We start from the raw sequence: 7,160 nt of genomic DNA, 5'->3' as shown, positions 1-7,160 counted from the left end.
GGCGTTTGTCTTGCACACAGCCAACATGGCCGACCCGAGTTCGATTCCTCCGCCCCTCTCGGAGAGCCCGGCAAGCTACTGAGAGTATCTTGCCCTCACAGCAGAGCCTGGCAAGCTACCTGTGATGTATTCGATATGCCAAACACAGTAACAGTAACACAGTATCCCCTGATATCTCTCAGCAAAATAGCAAACATCAAATGCTAAGACAGAGTACTGGGATGCCAGGCATCAAACTGATGGGCTGCATGCAAAGCAAGCAAGCATGTAGGAAATCTTTCCCACTGAAAAACCATCTAATTCAACAATATCGAAGTCACTCTGAAGACAAACATTTCAAATGTGAAACATACACAGTCTCACAAAAGTCATGCAGAATTCAGCATCATCAAATTCATACAGTATGAAATCCTAGGGGTGTAAAGCATGTCGGAAATCTTCCCACTAGAATATGTAATTCAACAATATGGAAGTCACGCTGACGAAAAACCTTATCAATGTAAAGCAGATAAAAAAACGTTTATAAAGTTTCTTCTGAATACATAAAGTATCTGCTCTATTTTAGAGTCCTATTTGGGGACCCTGATCTCTCAAAATTGGTCAACTTATTGAGGCCACAGTCAGTTATGTAAATAACATAACATACCCACCGTTTATTCAGCGATGTGATCATTTTTAGTCATTCCTTTTTGGTAATGAATGACTTCTCATATAATATTTGTGCAGAGATATCCTTAAGATTTAAAGGCATCCATCTCAACTGTGCTTTGGTCACCACTATTAAAGATACCAAGTACTATTATTCCTCCTGTTATTCAGCAGAGGGATAACATGGTGTAAGATGACCCTGATCTCTAGGCAGCAGGTAGACTACAGAGAACCTTGACACATTCCACACTGTGTAGTCAATTAAAGGACCTCAATCACCTTCAGAGTGACATCTCTATTTCCTAAAACTGCACGTGAGGGCAGGACTGCAACCAATGCCTCATGTACTTCTCCAAATGTGGGAGAAAAGAAATCTGATGTGCAATGAAGGACGGCGCAAAAGTACCTTTAGAGCACCCCATAAACCTGTTATTTCCATCTTCAAAGTGTACTACATATCTGGAGCAATTAAAATCTTGTGGGGCTGGAATAAGGAACAAACTCTCAGATCAATTCAAAAGAATTGAAAATTCAGAGAGCTAAAAAAAAAAAAAGAGAGAGTCCACAAATGTCCCAAAAACAACAGAAATGAGATCTGCCTTCAGGAGGAAACCTGACAGATGGATTGGAATGGGATAGGAGAAAAAAATCCAATAGTTGTGCAGGGAAGTGCAGACTTTCAAAGTCAGCAGAATTTTTTTGCTGAGTACCAGTAAGAAAGGCTTTGGTTACAAAAGTTCCTGCTTTCCCAAAATAATCCCGGGGTGAGACTTCCTTCACCGTAACAGCACCAGCAGATTAGTACTCATCAATAGGAGATTCTGACCCACAGGATCCTCCAAACAGCATCAGGAGTAATTCCTGAGACTGAGCCAGATGAAAAACCTCCATACCATGGAGTGTGACCCCAAAAGGAAGAAAGAAAGTGAACAGGCTATGTTATGCGGAACATTTCAACCGACCTACCACTACACCTTTGGCAGAGCACCTGCGGAGCTCCCTGATCAATTGCAAGGATTTGATCATCAAGACAGTGAAGGCCAGACCGCAGCAAGGCAACATCATCGTGCAGGACATGAAGAAGCAGACTGGCGCCTTGTTCAGATCCTGGGAGACCCCCTCACAGCACAGCTGCAGGATAAGGCCCACCTGCTGAAACCCCTGCTCGTCTATGCCGCCAATCTGATCTTCTATGCCGCCGACCTGAACCCGGACCCTGAGCCTGAGGCCCCTGCACCCAGGACCCCCTCCACACTACAGACCCCTCCTAAGTTCCTCCAGCCCCACCGTCCCAAAGTTCAGATGCTTCAGCAAAAGTATCTCTGATGGGACCAATGCAGCGTATGCATATGCAGGTTCTAGAAACTTCCTACAGTAAACATCTTTTCTCTCTCTCTTTCTTTTTAATAATCCTAGCCTAGTCTCTTTCAGAACAAGTCTTAAAGACATCAGGTGTATATATATTTTTTATTAAATTATTTATCTGTTTTTTTTTTTTGCAGTGGTGAAGGCCCAAAACTATACGCACCATTTACCACTGCCATCCAGATGTGAAAATAAATAATTAAAAAGCCATCAACATCACTGAAAAAGCGTCCAAACTGCCTCAGAAAGACTGGGAGCACTGGGTCTCCCTCATGGGGAGCAAGCCACACCCTCCCCGCAAAACTATGCCTGTCGATGATGAACTCTCACTTGGTCGCCAGACTCCTGCATTCCCCTGTCATGAATGCAGGGATAGGAGTGAGGCCCTAGGAGGGCACATCACAAACCACTGGATAGTCAAAGGCTACAATTAAAAGTTTTTTTAAAAAGGAAAAAATTAAGGAGATGCTGAGTAAGGAGAATTTCATCTAGGAGCACACCAATCCTGGCATCTTGTCCATGGCAAAAGCAGGACCCAACACAAAAGACTCCCAGGTTTGCCCCCACAACATCAAACTGACTGGTTGGATGGCAGGAACAAAGATTTTGGCATGCTCGAATAGGAAATGAATATTGTGGAACCCAGGAAGCATTTTGCATCCAGGAATGGCAAGACCACCAAAAATATGATTTCAGACTGTGGACAAGAATTGGCTTATGATTTTTCTTAGAACTACCAGAACATTGGGCAAGAGCACTAAATAGTGAGTAGGACGTATGTCTTTTACTTCTTGAATCCACCTTCAATCCACAGCATCTAATATGGTTCCTCAAGTTCTGCCAGGATTAAGTCCTGAGTTTAGAGCCAGGAATAACCAATGAGCATCGCTAGGTGTGGTCCCAAAACAAAACAAAACAAAACAAAACAAAACAAAACAAAACAACTAAACCACAAGACCATTCCTTCTGTACCTCAGGAGCCCTCCATCCCATACATACTCATGTCCTCTGATGCTAGTGCTTTCCTTTCAGTTTCATATTATTATATATTCCCTTTCCACTTTCAGTGAGATTGCAGAAGCTCATGATTAAATAAATAAAACAATGAGCGAGTTGTCCAAAATATTACAGAAGGGGCTAGATTCAGAATACAGAGCATTGGGAGTTTGCCTTGCTCGTGGCTGACTCAAATTCAATCCTGGAGCTATAGGGGAAGCCCAGAGCCTTTCCATGACACAACTGGCTTGTGGCTAGCTTCCTCTTTCCACACCTCATTCAACGATGGAAGGAGCTGCTATTCTGAAAAACTCAATCTCTTAGGAATACACACATCAGGGTTTTGTGCTTTACATTTTTGAGTTTAAAAAATAATTTTTAAAAAAGAGAGCTAGAGAGCCAGTACAACAGGCACGGCTGGATAAATTGTTGGGGGGGGGGGGGAACAAAACAGGTGAAGGGTACCAGAAATATAATTTCCTTATTAGAGGAAACTAGGAAGTGGAAGAAAAGTTTGTGTTCACCAAGGGGGGGAGCAGATTACCCCCATTATCCTGACCATCCTACAAAAACTATTTAACAGATTGCCTGACATACTCATACCAATTTCAATGATGTTCACTATAGCCTTAGGACTAATAAACTTGCCCTGCACACAGCTCACCCAGGAATGATTCCTGAGCTTAATATCAAGAATAAGCCCTGAGACCTGGTGGTATACCCATCTCCACCAGCCTCCACCCAGAAAAATTAAAATTAACCAAGAATAGATTACTTCTCCCCAGAGAGGATCAATTTGGGATAAGCATAATGAGGGGCAGAGCTCAAGCGATACACGTTCCCTGTCAGAGGTCACCACGGAAAAATACCCTGGTGTTCAAGGGGTGGCACAGTTCTTCTGGTTTTCAACAGATTTCCTGCAGAGCCCATCAGAATTCCAATGACGCTTTCCACCAGAACTTGCAGCTGCCAGGGTCGTCATGGGCAAAAGTCACTCCACATGATGGGCTGCTTCAATAAAATTCATTTTGGAAGACCTTGGTACCAAACACAGGTTGTAAGGCAGCAGAAGAGCACAGACAGCAGGTACAGGACGGAAAGATTCTAACTTGGCATGATCATGAAATTGTGCAATCTTCTGATCAAACCATAAATATAAGACTCTTAAAAAACAGGAGCCAGCCATGCCAGTTTTCCCAATCTTCCTCAACTCTACTTCAAGAGCTCACCGAATTTCTAAAAGATACCAATGAAATCACCTCTGGGGACGGTGCTGTTTGAGGAGGAGCGTGTGAACTTCACGTGGAAAGAACGGCAGTTCCTGGCTGATGAACAGAGGACCCTGTTCAGTGAGGAGACACTGGAAAACTACAGGACCTGGAATCATTGGGACACTCTGTCATCACACCTGAAGCAATCATTAAGTTGAAGAAAGAGTAGAGCCATGAAAAAATAAAAATAAAACAAGGAGTAGAGCCATGCATGATAGATAACTCAAAACAGAGTCTCTCAGGAGAGAAACACAAATAAAAACAATGTAGAAAAACTTTCTCAATGAAGCCAGATCTAATTCTACATGAAAGATTTCATACAGAAGAGAAACCCTATGTACAAAAAAAATGTTGGAAAACATTCACAGTGAAATCCTCTCTCATTCAACATAAGAACTCAAACAACAGAGAAACCTAATTCATGTACTGAATGCTGAAGATCTTTCTCTTGTAAGTCATGTCTGATTAAACATAAGAATTCACATGTGATAAACCCTACCAATGCAGTGAATGCAGGAAGAAATCTTTCTCCATTAAGTCATTACTGACTGAACATAACAGGATTCACACGAGAGAAACCCTGTAAATGTAGGGAAACATTCTCATTGAAATCAAACCTCACTAACCATGAGAGGAGACCCTATACATGTAGGAAAACTCTCCTTTTCAATCATACCTCACATTGGGCTGGAGCGATAGCACAGCAGGTAGGGCATTTGCCTTGCACGCGGCCAACCCAGGTTCAATTCCCAGCATTCCATATGGTCTCCTGAGCACCGCCAGGGGTAATTCCTGAGTGCAGAGCCAGGAGTAACCCCTGTGCATCACCAGGTGTGACTCAAGTAGAAAAAAAAATTATACCTCACTGAATAGGAATGAAATTCATGGAGAGAAAACCTGTGAATGGAAAGTAAACAGGAAAACTTTCTCCTTATAATCATATCTCATTAAACAATATAGAATTCATACACGTGAAAACCCTGTTTATTGCAAAGAATGTAGGAAAACCTTTTTGATAAAATTGTACCTCACTCAACATAATTCGTGCAGGAGAGAAACCCTATGAATGTAAAGTGTGGATGAAAACTTTTTACAACAAATAAGGTCACCCGATACACAACATATCTTACAAAGGAGACAGACCCTTAGAGCATGAAACGTAGGCAAAGATTATCCATGAAATGAAACCTCACTGAACTTGAGAAGATTCATGAAGGAGAGAAACCCTGTGAATGCAAGAAAACTTTCTACACGGTGGGAAAGCCAGCCCACACTGCCTTCTCTCTGAGTGGACCCCGTTGTTTCAGGATTGAGCCTTATTGAGAAATTACCTTGCTGAAAATTCAAGTATGCAAGTTTTTGTGGCTGATATCTTGACTTGGGATGGGCTCCCTCCCCTTACCTCCCTGGTACTTCTAGAAGCTCTGGCAGTAAAACCCATGAATCACCCACTGTTCCGTGTAGGTTCATCTATTGTTCTTGCTCCAGAGACTCAAAATCATGAAAGAGATGAAGCAGCTGCCAAAACTCCTTCTATCACCCATGCATGGCTGAGACCTCAGGGGCCAGCCCAGGGCCTGTTCAAACTGAGCCCCAGAAGCTGCTCACTCTCCAACAGCAAAATCGCAGTCATGCATCTGGAGAGACTCCACTCTCTCAGAACAGAGCCTTACCCAGAAATTAACCTGCTGAAAGTTCAGGTGTGCAAAATCTACAGGCTTTGTGACTAAAATCTACAGGCTTTCTCAGTGTTGGGACAGGCTACTTTGTAAATCAGTGTTTAAATAAACTTCGAAACTTAAAGGAATGATGGAACTTTCAGAACCATGGAATCCTGAATTCAGAGCCGAGATATCAACCCTGAGAGTCACAGTCTGCGAGTCTATGACAAAATGGTTAATTCTCAAGGATTGACAGAGTATTTAAGTAAGGTGTGTGCCTTGCATGCAGGAGACCTGGGTTTGGTCCCCAGCAAAGCATATTTTCTCCCAAACCTGTCAGGAGTGATTCCTGAGTACAAAGCCAGAAGTAAGACCTGAGCAGAGCAAGATATGGCCTAAAATACAAACCCATGTGGTTCCCGAGTACAGCGAGGAGTAATTACTGAGGGTAGAGCTAGCAGCAACCCCTGAGATTCACCGGGTCTGACCCCCCAAAAAATCAATTAGTTTGAGTTTTAAAAAATAATAAAACTCTCTTGCTTCACCAAAAACAGTAAAAAGGAAAGAAAATAACAAACTTTCTAGACTGAAGGAACACAATGGTGACTCTCAGAGAGAAGGAGTTGGTAGTGGAAGGAACCAGCACGGTCTTTTTCGTGGTGGGATAGCACTCAAAGATTGGTGGTGGATGTTGTGACAATTATACACATATAAAGGTCTGAAGCTAACAGCAGAACCTTCACAATATTTCAAACCAATTTTAAGGCAATTTTGAAAAACTGCATTTTTGTATGAGGCAAATTTTTTTGTGTCAATTTATCAATAAAAATAAGTGGCAAGGAACATATGTGGAAATGTATCAACAAAATTGTTCAGGAAAAGACACATCTCAACATAAACAGAACAGACTAACAGCTTCATTACTGTATCTATATCACGCTACTTATACTGAATTAAGTCACACATCTCTATCGGTTTTATCTGCCAAATGGACAGTCATCCAACACAGACGAAAATTCAAGAACTGATATTTTCCTATTTCTTAAATATTTCTCATCCTTCTTAGGGGGTTTATAGGTTCTTGGATCTATATATCAACCAATTTACCACATGTAATCTGATTAGTACCAAATATATTCCCAAGGACAACAAACTGCGCTTAAAAATTGAGAACATCAGGCAACGGAGAGATAAAAAAGCAGGTTAGGCGTTAGATTGC

This window comes from Sorex fumeus, unplaced genomic scaffold, assembly GCF_029834395.1.
Source record: "Sorex fumeus unplaced genomic scaffold, SorFum_2.1 ptg000268l, whole genome shotgun sequence".
Taxonomy (NCBI): domain Eukaryota; kingdom Metazoa; phylum Chordata; class Mammalia; order Eulipotyphla; family Soricidae; genus Sorex; species Sorex fumeus.
Note: the sequence above shows the minus strand (reverse complement) of the source record.